This window comes from Pongo abelii, chromosome 13 (assembly GCF_028885655.2).
Source record: "Pongo abelii isolate AG06213 chromosome 13, NHGRI_mPonAbe1-v2.0_pri, whole genome shotgun sequence".
NCBI classification, from domain to species: Eukaryota; Metazoa; Chordata; class Mammalia; order Primates; family Hominidae; genus Pongo; species Pongo abelii.
In genome coordinates, this window is record NC_071998.2 from 48,582,458 (window position 1) to 48,601,975 (window position 19,518).

Below are 19,518 nucleotides of genomic sequence, written 5' to 3' on the forward strand. Positions count from 1 at the left end.
GTTATTTTTTATAGCATTCATTTTTTGATTTAGTACAACACATACTGTTTTCTCACTCCAACATTGTTTATATGTAGTATTTCCCTGTTCTTTGATTATAGACATTATCTCTATTTCAGTCCTTTTTAGTTGTTACTGTAGGTCTCAACTACTCATGCTGAAATTTTGCTTCAATTGCTGATGATATGTGGCTCTTCATTCATATTTTACAAGGGAATTTTACAATGGGGGCTTGGGTAATATAATTGGTGTTCTAGAAACCAAAAAGGGAAAGAAGGTTATAGGTCTCTTGATTATGTGAACTTCCAATAATAGCTCTGATCAAATTCTAACATTTAACAGGTTTCATTTCTTCACAGAATAGTATACTTCGGATTCAAGGGATTCAGAGAAAGGGAGGTTGATGGGAATGAAGAGGTAATTGCCCACTGTAGAAGAAGAGAGAGCAACCACTTTAGAACTTGATGAATTTTTATCTTTTCAGAACTGCAGTTCATTCGTGCCTTCCAAAGCACTCAGTTTTTCCAAGTGGTGAGCTGCTCATAGCTTCTCTGAGTGATTTGCTACCTTCTTCTGGGGGCTCCACACTGTGGGCATATAGGCAGTACTTTCTCAGCCCTGCTATATGAATCATTTCTCCACCTGCTTCCCATCCTCTACAATTTATTGAATTATGGCACAGGGATTAAGCGTATGACTTTACAACGACACTGCTTGGACTTGAATACTAGCTTTGCCACTTACTGAATATGTGATAATCAGCAAATTGCTTAATGATTCACCATTTCCTCATTTATAAAATGGAGGTAATGATAGGAATGTTATGGTTGCTAAATGAATTAGAACAGTGTCGGTCACATAACGTCAGCTGCTCTCAATTACACTATTGTCTTTTCTACTATCTTTAGTTTTTCTTTTATTTTTTACCTCTATAAATTGGCTTTTTAAAAATTATTTTCCCATAATTTGTCTGAAGTTTGGAGAAGGAAAAGTGGTTGATACCTACTGTTAATTCATCAGTCTTTGTTTAAAAAAAAAAATGAGGGCTTTTAATTTTATCCTCTGCCATTTTTTCCCCCTGAGCAGTAAAACTGTTATGTAATTTGTAAGTTCTCTTGAATATACTCTATTTCATCTTAAGACCAGAAAGAATCAGGACTTTCTTGATCTATATATTAAAAAATCATTCTAAGATATTTTACTAGAATTAATTATATGTGTGAGTGTCATAGCTCTTAAATCATTGATCATTATTATTTTGAGATACTGCTATTCATGTGAGAATTTATGTTAGGAATGAATTAAGGACACATTATTAATTAATATTATATATAACATTACAAAAAGAGATTTCTATTTTACTATCTATTAAACAGGCAAACAGAATCCCTATCTTCTGTGCACAGACATTTATGTTATAGAAATTCAGTTATTTAAATATTTATAAAATGAGAGTTGAAAGCAGCACTTTTGAAAAGCAGTTAATAATGAACAGACATCAAGGGAGCTATCATTGTAACAGCAAAGTGCTTTGCAACTCCAATAACTTCAGTGGTGCAGAAGCAGGCCATCAAATTTAATTAAAAGCAGTGAAAAATAAACTGAGAAATTGAACTGTAAAAGGCTGTCCTTTGCCAGGAGCTAAAGGCAAAAAGAAAGCAAGGTTGAGCCTTGAAAGTAGTAATGAATTGATAAGCCTTACTGCCTGCAACTTGTGATTCGCTCTGTCAGATTTTAGTATCAGTTAAAGTAGATTAATAGAGCAATCACTGATTCTCTATCCTAAATCCTTCTTCGTTCATCCCGCGTTATAGGCTCCCATGATAGATGGAAGCCGGAGTGGGTCAAAATTTCTATTCATTTCTCTACTCAGTTTTTAAATAATGCTGGCATCTACATTTTCTGGACATCAGAATTCTGATATGTTAAAAGCAGGAATAAATTTAGTTATTGACAGGCTATAGCCCTCATTTCCAAAGAGGCTTAACTCCTTCTTATTCAACTGAGGAAGAAATCCCCTGGAACCTGAGCAGTGAGCAATTGGCATCTTCTTCTACCACTAGGGGCTACCATGGTGAAGTGAATGATAAAGAGGACGTAACAAATTTATTGTTGCTTTAAACGTTCAGATTAATGTGGATCTGCAGAAACAGTACCACAAGGACAAAAACAATTTGCCCTCGATCATTTTATTTTTATAATAATGTTCTTTAATGAAGCTAAAGCCTCCCTGCTGTGACCTTATTATGTTTTTCAACATCAATGAGAAATAGATTCCTTCGAATTGTTAGAGAGCTCATGAAACAGCAGGGATATTGAAGTAGAGGAGCAATTACTTTTTAGCAGTAATTTTGAACTTTAAATGGCTATAGCACAGCCTATGTAAACAAGAAGACAAACCAGCTTATTGAAAAGCAGTGTGCAAATTATCCAGACCACAAAAAGCTGAGGTAAACAAACTGTTCTGTTTTCTAATATCCTTCAACATTTGCACAGTGGCTCATCAAAGAGCAAGTGCCTAAGACACTGTTTTGGAAGACACAAACCAAAACTGACAACAATTTTGTCACTGATTTAAATGTAAAACTTAAAACATGTCTAAGAAATTTGAAAATTGCTAACACTGCTGCTTATGAGTTAAATCCCTCTTATTGTAACGTCAAGAAAAGATCTTTGATTATGATGAAAACTTCAAGGTGTATATGAAGATAGAAACAGAAAAGCGTATAGGTGTTATAAATGTAACAGATTATTATTGAATTTATGAAATACAGTAATTCCTGAAGTACTATTATATCCACATGTCACTCAATCCTTGCAGCATCTTAGTAAGACATGAATTCAAACGGGCATTGATATCTTACAAATGCTGCAGTAATGAAGACTGAGGCTCACTCAGGCAGGTTAAATAGTTAGCACCAGGTCATACAAGCACCTGAAACTACCTAATATAGCCCGTTGTTCTTTCTCTTTAGTATTTATGAGAACTCCCAACTTTTAAAATGCAAATCATTAAGCTGTAATATAGTCTGCCTTACCAGAGTCTATAATTTCCATTTCCATCTGCTGCATTCAGGCAGGAACTTCTCATTTCTGCTGATAGGGGAGTTACATGAATCACTGGGCCTTTAGACAATGCAAGCTCTTAAGTGTACTTCATTTGAATAATTATCCGCATGCAGCACATGCAGGGCTCCACAGCCATCTAAACGGTAGGAAACTGAGATCACTGGTAAGGGAGCTGTCTGAAAAGCTCCTGCAAAAATGGCACATGAGTTGAAAGATACATTCCTTCCTGTGGGGAGACTTTGATTCCTGCTCCAACAGAGATTGGGTTGAGGTGAAGTTTGGGCCAAGCCACCAATTCACCCAGCTCACTGGAATTGACTTAGAGAGATGACTGGAGGTCAAGGTAATAGGGTCCTGAAACTAGTTAGAAGGAAGAGAGGGTATGTTTTTAAGAGGTGCTAAATCAGTGTGAAAAGTAGAGTAACAAAAAATTAGGAGCAAAAACACCCTAAAATTTAAATAATATGACTTATTCATTTTATATAAATCAAATATTGTCATTGTTTTGGATATTTTAACTTTTTTAAAGCTATTTTTAGTTGTTTAACATTAGCAAATAAAAGGCTGCCAGATATTATTCTATCTCCTCAACATCAAGGTTAGTATGATTAATTAAAATTATAATAAAAACAATAATGGCATTCATTGAGTTGTAACTATATTGCCATTTTTCTGAGGACTCTACTGGTATTTATTATATACATAAATCATTACTCTTATTTTAAATATCAAGACAATAATGTACGGCAAGTTTAAGTAGCTTGCCCAAAAGAAACTACAAAACTACTAAGTGGGAAACATTTAGCTCCACAGAATTTACTCTTAACATTTTTCAGGCTGTTATCTAAAAATAATAATGAATCTGCTTGCTCAATTACTATGGTTTTGTTTTTTATTTGCATTTAAAAATTACATTTTGGTTAACTCAAGAATTTATGTAAATTCTGAATCCAAATGATACTGTTTGAATATTCCCAAATTTAGATTGGAACAAAGACTGTTTAGCTTTATGAGATAATGAGATGTAAACGCAAAAGTATCTGAGACGGGTCTCAATCAGTTTAGAAGTTCATTTTGCCAAGGTTAAAGACATGCCCCGGAGACAGGTCTGTGCCTTTCTCCAAAAATGATTTTTGAGGGCTGCTTCAATATTTAAAGGAGAAAAGCTGACTGGAGGGGAAAGAGGAAAGGTATGGTCACATTACTGAATGCACATGTTGCAAGAGAAAAGGAACAGGTAGGGGAATAGTAAATTATGTATTTGTCTCATGCTCAGTAAATCAGCACTTTTTAAGTGAACATAGAGTAGCTACCTGTGGAGATATTTAACCATTCATTAGTAGTCATCTGCTTAGTAACAAAAACAAAGGCATGACTCAGCTTTCAGCTTAATTTTTCTTTTCGGCATAGTAAATCGGCATCCCCAGTTTTTATTTTTCTTTCACAGGGAAGAAAACAAATTTTGCATTCTTATATTGTGATTATTTTAATTTCTTATGAAATTGATCTCATGACGCTGGATGACCTTAAGTAAGAATGATTGCCGTGATGCATAAAATGGTATAGTAAAGCCTATAGTCACATTACCTCTTTAAACAGGGAGTTAAGTTATAACTACCTACCAGAACATGGCTTTCACCATGTTACAGACTCTTCTTACTAAAAAATGTGTATGTATAGATAGATCAACTGTATCTACATGTATACATGCATGCGTATGTATACATATGTATGCCCATATGTATGCTACACATGTGTATGCACACACAGTTGATCTTCATTTCATATGTGTGAATTCTCCTACTTGCTATTTATCGGTAACTCCAAAATCAACCCTTAGGGTACTTTTGTGGTCATTTGTGGACACAGACAAAGCATTAAAAACACTTGAGTCACTCAACACACATTGCCAACTAAGTTGAACAAGGTGACACTTTGCCTTCCTCTTTCAATTTTCATATAACAAGTATTTTGACAATTTAGTGCCACATTTTTCACATTTTTGTGGTTTTTTAATGATCTTTTCACTGTTTACAAAAGCCACCAAGCATAATGAAGTGCTGTAATGAGCTTTATGGAGAAAATATGTGTGTTAGATAAGCTTCATTCAGGCATGAGTTACCGTACTATTGGCTGTGAGTTCAGTGGTAATGAATCAACAGTATATTAAATATGGCATCTTTAAACAGAAACAACCATAAATCAAGGTTAGGTATAGATTCGTTGATAAAAATACTGTGACTGAAGCTGGCAGGAACCCAGCCCTATGTTTCCCCTAGGAGCAGTGCTTCAGTTTTCACCAATTTAGTGTTCCTGTGACTGTATAGAACATGACTGCCACAAATAGCGATTATATAGCTTATCTTTCTCCTGGCCAAAGCAGAGCGCCTCATTCCAATCCATTCCAATTTTTGTACCTTTCTAGAGGTATCCCAAATCACCTCTACCATCATGTCAGGGCCTTGTCTCCATTTGCTCACTGGAATATTTTATAATTTTCCTTTCTAGAATAATCTCCATTACAGTATAAAATAACAGTGTTTTCTTCAAAATAGCTCTATTTAAGTCATATAGTAGTCCCACTATCTATGCAACAAGAATTGTGTATGCATGCCAGATGAGGGTCATTTTTCACAGAATTAATGTATTGGTATATGGCCCACATGTCCAGGTTAAAATAGAGGAATGAGGGAAAAGGAGGAGAAAAAAATTGTTAAATAAGGACCTAGAAGAAAGTGTAATGAATGAAATCCATGGTACAAGTACAGACATTAGCTCCAGGAAGGAGGAGGAATGTATTTTCTTTGAGACAGAAAAGACAAGGAATGGGGAGATAAAAATGAAGGAAGAAGTAGAAAATACAGAAAACAAGAAACTTGAAAGTAGAGAAATTACAGGAGGTTGGATTGGATGATCTTATTTTCTAATTAAAAGAAGGGCAAAGTCATGTACAGATTCAATATTTCTTAAAAACCTACATTGTACATTATAGATTACAAACGAGAAGAAATCTAAATAAAAGCCTATGGTGATCTCTCTGAAAATACAGTTAAACATTGTAATTTTTCATTATCATAGTTCAGAAGCTCATAAGGGAATGCAGTTCTCCTTAAAAAGTATGAAAGTACATACATGAAAATATATATTTGGAAAGTGAAGTCCTTTGTGATGACTCCTTATATATCTTAAAAGTCAAGAGTGGGGAAAGGCTTGTGTATCTTTTCTATCATTTTTAATTGTATCAATTATAAAAAGCTGATGAATTCTGGTGATTGTAATGAGATGGCAAAAAGGATTATTGAGCTTTATGAAAATTCCTTAGGAAAACATAAGCTGAAAAAAACTCTTTTCTCCCTGTAGAGTTTATTCTTTGCAATTTACCATACTGTATTTTAAGTTTAAAAATGTATTTATAAACCAAACTTATTGTTATTAGTTCTAAATATTTTATTTAATAAAATGCATATTTTATTACCTTTAACTTTTAAAAACAAATGTGTTCCATTTGAGGAAATATGGAAAGTAAAAATAAGCAATAATACCATAATATAAAATTCTTCTAGTCTTGGTTCTTAGAGATAACTATGGATACTATTGATAGTTCTAGAAGATTGTGTGTGTGTGCATGTTTTTGCATCATTGTCATTATTGCTAGCATTTATTTAATATGTTTGGGAAATTTACTCAGCATTATTTCACCTGATCAGCCTCATTTTATCATATATAAAATGATATTTAGATGCATTAAGTTATTATTTTTAAATAGAATTGTATGTAATTGATGGAGATTGGAAAAAAAAAAAAACAAAAACTAATGCCCAGGACTGGCAGAAAAGCAAGATAATTTGTCTAAGCCCTTATGACAGTCACTTGGTAGCAGAAATAAGATTTAGATTAGGCTACCTTAAACCAGTGATCTTAACACATTAGGTTGCTGCACTTTTCATAAATTTCTCTTTTCAATAAGAGCACATTGTGATCATATTCCTATATCTATTATATAAAATAAATTCCTAATAGTTTAATAAACCCAGGGCATAAATGTATTGCAATTTTTAAATTAATTCCTGTGATTAGATATTTTGTTAGTTTGTAATTTTTCTTTATTAGAAGGAATACTCTAATGAAGAAACTTAAATGAATGCCTTTGTTAATTTGTCCTCTTATTTTCTCAGGATAAATTCCTAGAAGTAGAAGCACAATTGCTGCATTGGAGTCTGTGTACCTGTTATCCTGTCAAATTGCCCTCTAGTTGACTATGCCAGGTTATACTCTAACAAAAAGTCTATATAAGTCTCTCTCTCTCTCTCTCTCTCTCTGTCTCTCTCTCTCTCTCTCTCTCTCTCTCTCTCTCTATGCTTTTGCTAGCCCTAGGCATTAGGTTTCTTTTCAGTCTTCATCGCAAACAGTTGTATTTGAAAATAATGTAAATGCATTTTTCCTCTAAAATTGTAAGAGCTATCTGAGAAATTATACAGGTGGAGGAAGGAATTCCTGAAAACAGTTTCTGAGTAAGACTTGACGTTCTTTAGAGATCAATTTTTCACCAGTACTGCAATAAATCCAGACATTTCAGAATAGTTCATTTTTATGTCTACCAGTTAGTAGTTCAGACTATTAAAACTATACCCCTGTTTGGGAGGGGAGCATCACACACCGGGGCCTGTTGGGGGCATGGCGGCTTAAGGGGGGAGGTACAGCATTAGGAGAAATACCTAATGTAGATGATGGGTTAATGGGTGCAGCAAACCACCATGGCGTATATATACCTATGTAACAAACCTGCACAATCTGCACATGTATCCAATAAATTAAAGTATAATAAAACAAAGAAAAAAGAAAAAACAAAACTGTACCCGTTTGGCTTATTAAATAAATGACCGTTTTCCTGATATAAAGTTAAAAACATATATTAACTGATTCAATTTTAAAAATTAAGTGCCAATTATATCGTTTAATAAGGCTTTTTCCTATATATTTTCACTTAAATGGTTTTGCTTTATGCCATAATAAAGAAGAAAATATTTGACACATTTAGATTCTAAAATCTTACTCAATTCTAAAGCCCCCCTAGTAATATTCTAAATGTGCAAAAACAGAGTGAGGAAGATAATTCACAAACTGATTCAGATTACTAAAACAAGGACGGATTAGCCTTGGCCTGCCAATGTACAAGTATTTCCAAGAAAGAGGAAATTCACATAAATTGCTTCTGATTTTTGTATCGTTCTGGCAATCTTAATGTTGCCATCTGCCGTTATTGCCATGGTCCGCTCCTATCTGATTTGTAACATTAGTCAAATATTTCTTTTATTACCTGAACAAGATTATTGATATTCTGATAATGTATAACTCACAATTATCTTTAACTCCATTCCCTTTTAGGCACAGAGACATGCAAGTATTTTTTGAGAATAATTTCAGCCAAGACTCAGGCTATTCCAGAAATACGTAGTAACTGATCTTCCCAAATTATTCTCAAATTTTCTATTGTGAAGGAAAATACAAGTGAAGTAACACTACAAAAAAAATTATCATCGATTCCCCAAATACTCTACATTTTATGTTTAAATAAGGCCTGAATTGTACTAGAAACACAAGATATGTAGACATCAGTGGTTATAATAAACTACTCTATCAATCTCCTTGCCACATTTCACTATAAATGTGTACCAGACTATTTTTTACATAACAAAACATGTACTTTTTATGAAGGCCAATGAGATTAATTTCTTTTGGTCTTCAGTGCCACATAGCACTCTCTTTCCTACACAACATAAAAACTGGTGTTTTTTTCATTATGGATACTATGTATCATGTAATTGACATTTCCCTTTTTGAGTTTGCTACTAGGATACCCAAAAACAGATTCAGAAAATCATACAGGGCCTAATGACATGCATGAGTGGTATTAACCACATTTTCTTTGCTACTGTACTCTTCTTGGTTTTTTTCTTCTGTACATATTATTTATTTGCAACCTCAGGTCCCTTTGAAAATTAGTGGGATATGAAAACTTTTACAATAAATTAACTGTTTCATTTCAATGTTGACCATATGAAGCTGACATTTTTATAACTCTGAATGGTTTAACTAAAAGAAAGTTAAGGGAAGGTAAGAATATTGAATTATTAGAAAAAATTTTTAAAGCACAAACCATGTGAATAGAAGATTGCATGAGAATTAAAAATAAAACAACTATAAAAATCTGACTTGCAGTTTGAGAAACGTATAAAGTCCCATAAAAGGAGGGAGGTGGGAATCACTTGAGGCCAGGAGTTTGAGACCAGCTTGGGCAACATAGCAAGACCCCATCTCTACATAACAAAGAAAATAAAATAGCCAGATATGATGGTATATGACTGTAGTCCCGGCTACTCAGGAAGTAGAGGTGGGGAGACCAATTGAGCCCAGGTGGTAGAGGCTAAAATGAGATATAGTCATATCACTGCACTCTAGCCTGGGTGACAGAGTGAGACTCTATCTCTAAAAAATTTTTAAAAGGAGGAAGAGGAAAAAAGAAAAACTTTGGAGTTACTTAGAAGTATAAAAGAAGAGTTGTAATTGAGATGAAGAGACCTGCAGGGAATTCTGGTGTTCAGTCTCCAAGAAAACTCAGTTCCTCGGAGAGTGTCACTTGACTAAATTATTCCACATCTTGTTTCCTGAAGCCAGAGCCTCACCTGGAAACCTCCAGGGACAAACAAGACAAAAAGCAAAGTGAGCAATAGAGTCAAAGTTGTAATTAGTGGGCTGTCAGAAAATTATATTAAGCACTTAGTCTATTTCAAGACAGTTTTGACAAGGTAATAGAGTGAAAAATATCTCTACTAAACCACTCAATGATAATGAATGACCATTTATCACCTATCTCTTACTCTTTCTCACTGCCTCCTAGAGGCATTCAAGTTATGTCTTGAATATGGAGCCTTTGGAAAGGTGAGGGAAACGTAGACTATCAGCACCATCCCTGTAAAATGACATAGGATGGTACAACCAACTGAATACCCTTCCAATGCTAAAGTGTGAAAATAGAGTAAGAGGTGGAATTAGGGGAACTATCCAAGGCTATATTCTATGCTTGGCGATGGAAGCAGTGTGGTCTAATGAAAGAACACCAGCTTTTGTGGTCTAATAAAGCTGTATCATGATCCTGTCACTCTTTTAACAAATGTTTTTAGTCACTTAACCTCTTCGGATGTCACTTTCCTCATCTATATGGTAGAATACATAAAATACATGGAAAGTATCAGGTACCATGCCTAGCAGAAAATATGTCTTCATAAAGGAAAAGAAAAAAAAACCTTCATTTTATTCCTTTCATCTCCAGTCCAAATTTTTGCAGCTAATCAGATTTCCTAATTGCCTTTTAAGAAAACACTGCATTTAGGGGAATAAGCTTATAATGTCGTAATTCTAATACTCCTTAAATGAGACAAAAGAGTCAATACATTCATTTAGAAAATGTTGGTAATATATTCATTATAATTTTTAGTGAACATTTCTAAGGCCACACAGATGGGAAGAGTTTAGTAATTTATATAGTTAACAAGTTCCCTAGGTACTGTCTGAGGAAGGCATTTGGGAGGCACTTTTTCAATTAATCACATTACAGTAGTAAAGAGAGCTGACACTTTCAAAGTGTTATTTAATGGAACACACACACACACATACAATCTTGTCTGTTCTGCAGAAGATGGCAATTGACCAACCCCTTCTGTAATTCATTTTTCTTTTTAACCTCTCCTTCATCTTCTCAATCGTTCTCTGCCTCCTTACTAAGTTTCTATCCTGTCTTCTCACTCAGCAATTCATTTACCTTTCCAGCTTTAACTCTTGTCTCAATGTAAATGCATAGTTTTGTCCCAACTTTTCTCCTAAAATGCATTATTTATCTTTGACTCCATACTGTACAATATTTCCTTCATGTCCCAGCATCTCTTCAGACCTTGTAGGGAAAAGCTGACGTCTCCCCTTGTCATAACCTCAAAGAGCTCCTCATTTGTGCAAAAACAAAACAAGACCCTGAAACTGCTTATTATTAGGACAGAACTTGAGGCAACAAGTGGGAAAAGACTATGACCAAGAGGTGTTTAGTAGGACTTACCAAATTCAGACCAGCAGGATTTGGTTGGCAGGCCTGACAGATGAGCATATTTCTAGGGAATATTGTAGCTCTATAACTTGATGAAAAATAACAAGACTTTGAAGACAAAGAATTAGTATTGTGGTTAAAAAATCCTGTAAATTCCTTAAAAAATTTGAAGTAATTCACATTCATTGAATAGTCTGAGGGGAAAAAAATCCCAAAATGAAAGCGAAGAATGGAGAGAAAGTCAGTTTTTTCTTTCCACATTGTCATCTAGTCCCCCAGTTCTACACTGGGAGGTTAACACTTTTTTTTTCTAGTTTCTTACACTTTTTTAAGAAATAGGCTATGCATATAAAAACATGTGTATAATGATATACTTCCTGTTTTACTTATAATTCTTGTATTTTATGCAAATTTTCTTTATCTCATCTTGAAACTCTCTGAAAAAAAGAAGATTTGCCCTTTATGTAATTAATAATAACAGAATGGTCACAGTTAATCTTTGTGAAATGCTTGTTACTTTGTGTCAGGCACTAAATCCTATATATTTAACTTTTCCTAGCTCTCCCAAAATAGTGTTATTATCTATATTCTATCAATGAAGAGACAGACACCTCAATAAATTAGTTTTTATAACTCACTTAACCTGTAAGGGCAAAGCCAGGGTTTTGAACCCAGGTAGTAGGACTCTAGATCCTACTCCTTATGCATCATCCCCTACAGTAACCCTAATCTGAAGCTAAAAAATAACATGGAAACTTCCTGAATTAAACATCTTTAGTAATACTCTCTATCCATTGAGTTATAATAAATGGTGAATTTTAAAAGATGGGCAATATAGATATATACATAAATGGAAATGTTTGACTGAAAGAATCAATCTTAGAGGTTTTTTTTTTTTTCTTTTTGAGATAGTCTTGTTCTGCCGCCAGGCTGGAGTGCAGTGGTGTGATCTTGTCTCACTGCAACCTCTACCTCCTGGATTCAAGTGAATCTCCTGCCTCAGCCTCTCGAGTAGCTGGGACTACAGGCGTGCACCACCATGCCCAGCTAATTTTTGTATTTTTAGTAGACGGGGTTTCACCATGTTGGCCAGGATGGTTTCAAACTCCTCCTCGCCTCAGGTGATCCACCCACCTCGGCCTCCCAAAGTGCTGGGATTACAGATATGAGCCACTGCACCTGGCCTTAGTGATTTTCATGTGAGCACTATCTCCTTTTGTAAATAAATCTTTTTTAATCTTAATAACACAATGGCAGTATGTTGGAGCAGCAGGAAACTGAGAAGTATCAGGAGAGAGAGAACACATTCTTATTCATTAAAGAGTGTGGAAAAGGATAAAAAGATATAAAAAGAACTGGAGGGTTAATGAGGAGTCCCGTGGAAGCTAATTAACTTGTTTTTAATGGTGAGCAGCTTTTGTGGAGTGGGTATTCATGGACAGGACGGGCACATCCAATGTTCACTTTCAATGTCCTGGGTTTTACAAAATAGAGAATTGCATTGACAAGGAAGTATAGTAGAAGGCTGAGGTTAGCTGCTGATTGAAATTGTAGAAGTAAGAAACATTCAATATTCAACTTACTGTCTCAAAATATTTTATCACAGATCTTAGAAGTAGGAATTTAAAAATTAAAATTGATGCTATATTAAAGCAACATTTGAATAGAGAAAACATGAAATAGTTTTAGCTATGTCTCTTCCAGAGCCACATCAGGGGAACACTAACATTTTGACCTATGTAGACAGTTCCGTGGTGTCATACGGTGACACCTATTCTAATTCCAGGTGCAGAGCCTTTGAAGATTGTGTAACTGGATGAGATTTTCAAGCCACACCTACAAAGTGATGGGAAATGGCAGAATGGCTGGAATGGGTAGGGCACTTGATGTGAAAAATAGCAATTTGGCAGACTTTACCAACATATCAGTTGTTGTTGAAGGTAATTTGACCTATTGGAATTCCAGCTTTTGAGAGAAATGAGTTTATCTGGACATCTTTTTTTTAAAAAAATATTTCATAATCATATAGGATATAGGGTAAAATAAGAGATTTAACAAAGTCAGATTGTATATACAATTGTTACTGGCTAGAACACAATGTTATTTAATTTATAATTTCCAATTGTAAAATATGCTACAGAACATTTGAAAGTGAGAAAAAAAATCTGGAAATACCTGGGAATTTATCCATGGATTGAAATATCTAGAGCTTACTCTATATTGGATTTAATAAAACTGGCCAAAGTTGAAGGAGTTGTCTACTCAAGTTGGGAGATATTCCAAAGCAAGACAGGTGGGAAAAGATAGGAGTAAGGGGATACAAAATACTGGCAAATACATCTTTGACAAGATTGGACAGAGAATTCAGCCTAGGCAGAGAATCAAATGAAACCAAAATGAACTGATGAACAGGAACAGATTACTATGCCCCTGAAGATGAGCATGAAAAAGGCAGAAGAGTAACCAAGTCCTTTCAAAGGACAGTTTGAGAGATCCTGCATCTTAAGAGGAGGGGAACTTCTCAGCATTGATGTTCAAGGCATGACAACATCTTGGGAAATTTTGGAAAGGAGACAAAAAGAAGACATTCTTATTTAATTTTAAGCATTGTTGAAGATACTGTCACATACCTTACTGTATTCAATTTTCATAGAAATTTTCTAATATGCTTAGTAATGTCACTGTTTTACAAATGAGAATACTTTGGCTCAGAGAAGAAGAGAAACTTCTGGAAGGTTACCTAAATATTGAGTGAAATAACATTGTTCCAAAAACCCTATTATTTCCACCAAATTTCATGGTGAAATGAGAGTTTTGGAATGCTCTCAAGTTGAAAGTTAAAGTAAGTGTTCAAGTTTACCTAATAACATGAGCATATATTAGTTGCGGTGTTGACATTGATGAAAGAACGATAAGGCAGATAAATACAACTGCTCACACATGTATTAAAGGCCAAGTTATATAGGAAAAGCAGATTTGCTTCTGTATAAATTGGCCTTCAATACATGTAAGTCTGTGGTAAATAAGGGAAGTAAGATATTCTGATACTGAATTCTAAACCTCAATTTAAAAAAATAATTTATTCCAGAAAAAAATAAAATATATTTTTTAAAAAATGAATCCCACAAGGACACATGCTCTTGGCAATGTTAATCAGTTTTCCATGATAATAGCTAAATAGTTGGTAACTTGATTGGGAAGTGAGATTCACAGTGTACATTAGCTTTAGTAAAGGCTCTGAGAGGTCCCATGGTAACAAATTTATTGAAATGGTTTATCTCATAATTATCCAACCTATTTGTTCATTTTGTTTGTTTTTTTAATAAATATTTGTACATATTCATAGGGTTTATAGTAATGTTCTGATACATGTAATGTATAGTGAGCAGATCAGGGTCATTAGCATATTCATCATCTCAAACGTTTATTTGTCTTGGGAACATAAAGTATCTTTCACGTATTTTAAACTATGTTAACTACAGTAATTCTACAGTGGTATAGAACACTAGATTGTTTTCCCCCATCTAGCCATAATTTTGTACTTTTTAACAATTTCTCCCTATCCCTTTCTTCCCAGTACCCTTCCCAGTTGCTAATATCTTTTGTTCTACTTTTTACTTTTGTGAGATCAACCTTTCGTTTTTAGCTTCCCCATATGAGTGAGAACATGCAGTGTTTAACTTTCTGTCCCTGGCTTATTTTACCTTACATGATATCTTCCAGTTCACTTATTTCAGTTTGTATGATGTATTCCATTTTTCTGCAAATGACAGGATTTCATTCTTTTTTTAATAGCTAAATAGCATTCCATAATGTATATGTACCACATTTTTTAATCCAGTCACGTGTTATGGAGCATCTGGGTTTTAGACATCTTGGTTATTGTGAATACTGCTATGATACACATAGGGGTGCAGATGTCTCTTTGATATACTGACTTTTCTTTGGATAGATGCCCAGTAGTGGGATTGCTGGATCATATGCTGATTCCACTTTTGTTTTGAGGAACATTCATGCTGTTCTTCATAGTGGTTATACTAGATTACATTCCCTTCATAGTGGTGGTTATACTAGATTACATTCTCTTTTTGTTGTTGTTGTTGTTTTAGATGGAGAATCACTCACTCTGTTGCTCAGGCTGCAGTACAGTGGCATGATCTTGGCTCACTGTAACCTCTGCCCCCTGGGTTCTAGTGATTCCCCTGCCTTAGCCTCCCAGGTAGCTGGGATTACAGGCACCCACCACCACCATCCCAGCTAATTTTTGTATTTTTAGTAGAGATGAGATTTCACCATGTTGGCCAGGTTGGTCTTGAACCCCTGGCCTCAAGTGATCCTGGCCACCTTGGCCTCCCAAAGTGCTGGGATTACAGGCGTGAACCACCACTCCGGCTTATTTTCGTTTTGATAACAGCCATTCTAACTGGAGTGAGATGATATCTCATTGTGGTTTTGATTTGCATTTCCATTATGATAAGTGATGTTAGCATTTTTTCCACATATATATTGTCCATTTTTATGTCTTCTTTTGAGAAATGTTTATTCAGATCATTTTCCCATGTTTCAACTGGATTTCTTTTCTTTTTTTTTTTTTTTCTGTTCAGACGTTTGAGTTCCTCATATATTCTGGATGTTAACCCCTTGTTGGATGAGTAGTTTCCAAATATTTTCAACAGTTCTGTAGTGTGCATTATCGCTTTGTTGATTGTCTCCCTTCTGTGCAGAAGCCTTGTAGATTAATATAATACCATTTGTTTATTTTTGCCTTATTTATTTATTTATTTTTTTGCCTGTGCTTTTGAGGTTTATTCCTATAATCTTTTCGCAGGCAATTGTTCTGAAGGATTTTCTCTGTTTTCTTCTAGTAGTTTCATAGTTTTGGGTCCTATATTTAAGTATTTGATCAATTTTGAATTGATGTTTGTATAGGGTTGGAGACAGGGGTCTAATTCTTCTGCAGGTGGCTATACAGTTTTCCTAGCACCATTTATTAAAGATACTACCTTTTCAACAGTGAGTATTCTCAATACCCATGCCAAAAATCAGATGGCTATAGATATGTGGATTAATTTCTGCATTCTCTATTGGTTCTATTGGTCTCTTTCTGTTTTTATGCCAGTGTTATGCTGTTTTACAGTTACTACAGCTTTGCAGTGTATTTTGAAGTCTGGTAGTGTCACGCCTTCCGTTTTGCTGTTTTGTCTCAGGATGGCTTTGGCTACTTGGAGTATTTTGTGCTTCCATTTACGTCTTATGATTTTTTTTCTATTTATTTGAAGAATGTCCTTGACATTTTGATAGAGATTTAATTGAATCAGATTGCTTTGGATAGTTTTGTGATTCTAACAATATTCTTCTAATCCATGAGCATGGGGTATCTTTTTATTTGTATCTTCTTCAATTATTTTTATCAATGTTTTGTAGTTTTCATTGTGGAGTGTTTTTTTGTTTTGTTTTGTTTTTTTTTACCTCCTTGGCTAAATTTATTCCTCGGTATTTTATAACTTTCTTGTAGCTATTGTAAATGAGATAGTTTTCTTGATTATTTTTCAGCTATTTCATTTTTCCTGTATTGAAATGTGACTTAATTTTCATATTGATTTTTAGATTCTGCAACCTTGCTGAATTTATTTATCAAGTCTGAGATTTTTGGTAGACTCTCTAGATTTTTCTATGTACAAAATCATGTCATCTAGGTACAGATAATTTGACTTCTTTCTTTCCAATTTGTATTCCTTTTCTTTCTCTTGCCTAATTATTCTAGGTAAGACTTCAAGTACTATGTATAATAAGACAGGTGAGAGTTGTCTTTTCTCGTTCTTAGAGAAAAAGATACCAGCTTTTCACTGATCAGTAAGATGTTTTGGGTTTGTCATATATGACCTCCGTTATGTTGAGATATGTTCCTTTTATACCTAATTAATTTAGAGTTTAAATCATTAAAGGATGTTTGTCTCAAATGTATGTATTGATAAAGGGCTTTTGTCCTTCATTCTACAAATGTGATGTATCACATTTATTGATTTGCATGTTAATCCATCCTTGCATTTCTGAGATAACTCCCATTTAATCATGGTGTATTATATTTTTGATATGTTGTTGGATTTGATTTGTTAGTATTTTTTTAAGACTTTTGTGTCTCTGTTCATCAGGCTATTGGCCTGCAGTTTTCTGTTTAGCTATTTTTGTTTCCTTGTCTGCTTTTCATATTATGGTTATGCTGACCTCAACAAATAATTTGGGAAGAATGCCTTCTGCTTCATTTTTTTGGAATAGCTTGAAAAGAATTGGTATTAACTGTAAAGTTATGGTAGAATTCAGTGGTGAAGACATCTGGTCCTGGATTTTTTTTTTTTTTTTTAAGGAAATTTTCTGGATTTTAAGATGTATTGGAGTGTAGTTATTCATGGTGGTCTCTAATAATCTTTTGTATTCCTGTGATCTCCATTGTGACTTCGTTTTTATTTCTGATTTTATTTAGGTCTACTCGTTTTTTTTAGTCTAACTAATGGCTTGTCAATTTCATCTTCTCAGAAAACCAACTTTTTTTTTGTGGATTTTAAAAAATTTTTTTAGTATCAATTTTGTTTACTTCTGCTTGATCCTTATTCTTCCTTGCTACTAATTTTGGATTTGGTTTGTTCTTTTCTAGACATTCATTGTTAGATTATTTATTTACAATTTTTCTAGTTTTTTTGATGTAGACATTTATTGATATATACTTGCCTCTTTAATACTACTTTTGCTGTGTTCCATAGGTTTTGGTACATTGTGTTTCCATTTTCATTTGTTTCAAGAGATTTTTAAATTTCATTCTTAACTTTTTCCTACACCCATTATTAGAGAACATATTGTTTAATTTCCATGAATTTGTATTATTTCAAATGTTCCTCTTGTTATCATTTTATTCCATTGTGATCAATGGGATACTTGATATGATTTTGGTTTAAAAATATTTAAACTTGTTTGGTATGCTAACATGTCAATCCTGGAGAATGTTCCATGTGCTGATGTGCAGAATGTGTATTTTCCAGCTGTTGAATGAAATGTTTTGTAAATTAGATCCATTTGTTCTATGGTGAAGTTTAAATCCGATGTTTCTTTGTTTTTCTGTTTTGTCTGATCTAACTATAACTACTGTTAGCTTTTGGTTTCTGTTTGCATGGAACATCTTTTTTTATAACTTTACTTTCACTCTATATGTGTCTTTAAAGGTGAGATGAGGTTCTTGTAGGCAACGTGTATATATGTATACATACATGTATATATATAGAGAGAGAGAGGATTTTTAAAATCTATTCAACCAATTTGTATCTTTTAAATGGGGATTTAATTTATTTACATTTATAGTTATTATTGATAGGTGAGGACATAAACCTATCATTTTATTGATTTCTTGTTGTTTTGTATACCCTTTGTTCCTTTTCTCTTTTATTATTTGTGGTTGGTTGGTTTTCTGTAGTGATATGGTTTTATTCTTTTCTCTTTCTCCTTTGTGTATCAGTGAGTTTGAGTTTTGTATGTTTCCATGATGGTATTTACCACCATCTTACTTCTAGAGCTACAATTCTCTTGAACATTTCTTGTAAGACTGGCTAACAGTAATGAGTTCCCTTAGCTTTGCTTGTCTGAGAAAGATTTCATTCCTCCTCCATTTTTGTAAGATGGTTTTGCTGGATATAGTATTCTTAGCTGATAGTTTTTTTGTTTGTTTGTTTGTTTTTAATTTTAGTACTTTGGATATATCACCTCATTCTCTCCTTGCCTCTAAGGTTTCTGCTGAAAACTATGCTGTTAGTCTAGTGGAAATTCCCTTATATGTTACTTAATGTTTTTCTTTTCCAGCTTTTAGAATTCTTTGTCCTTGATTTTCTTCAACTTGACTATAATGTGCCTTGGAGTAGACCTGTTTGGGCTGAATCAATCTGAAGTTCTTTGACCTTCCTGGATCTGGATGTCCATCTCTCTAACAAAACAAGATGTTTTCTGCTATCATTTCATTAAATATGATTTTCTCACCTTTTTTCTTGAATGCTCATAATAAAATATTTGTTCATTTAATGATCTCCCATAAATCCTGTAGGCTTTCTTCATCATTCTTTTTTATTCTATTTTTTTTCCTGGTTCATTTAAAAAGATGTTTTCAAGGTCAGAAATTTGTTTCTTCTGCTTGGTCTAGCCTGTTGTTAAAGTTCTCAATTGTTTTTTTTTTAATTAATTGAATTATTCAGCTTTAGTACTTCTGTTTGGTTCTTTTTTTAATGATATCTATCTCTTTATTTAATTTTTCATTCAAATCATGAATTGTTTTCCTGATGTTCTTGAATTGTTTATCTGTATTCTCTTATATCTCA

General features: G+C 33.8%; 1 protein-coding gene across 30 annotated transcripts in view; it reads left to right on the forward strand.

Annotated features, from left to right (window-relative positions):
- Positions 1-19,518, forward strand: part of PTPRD (protein tyrosine phosphatase receptor type D) — a 2,309,169-nt gene that overhangs the window by 679,299 nt on the left and 1,610,352 nt on the right. The window lies entirely within an intron of this gene.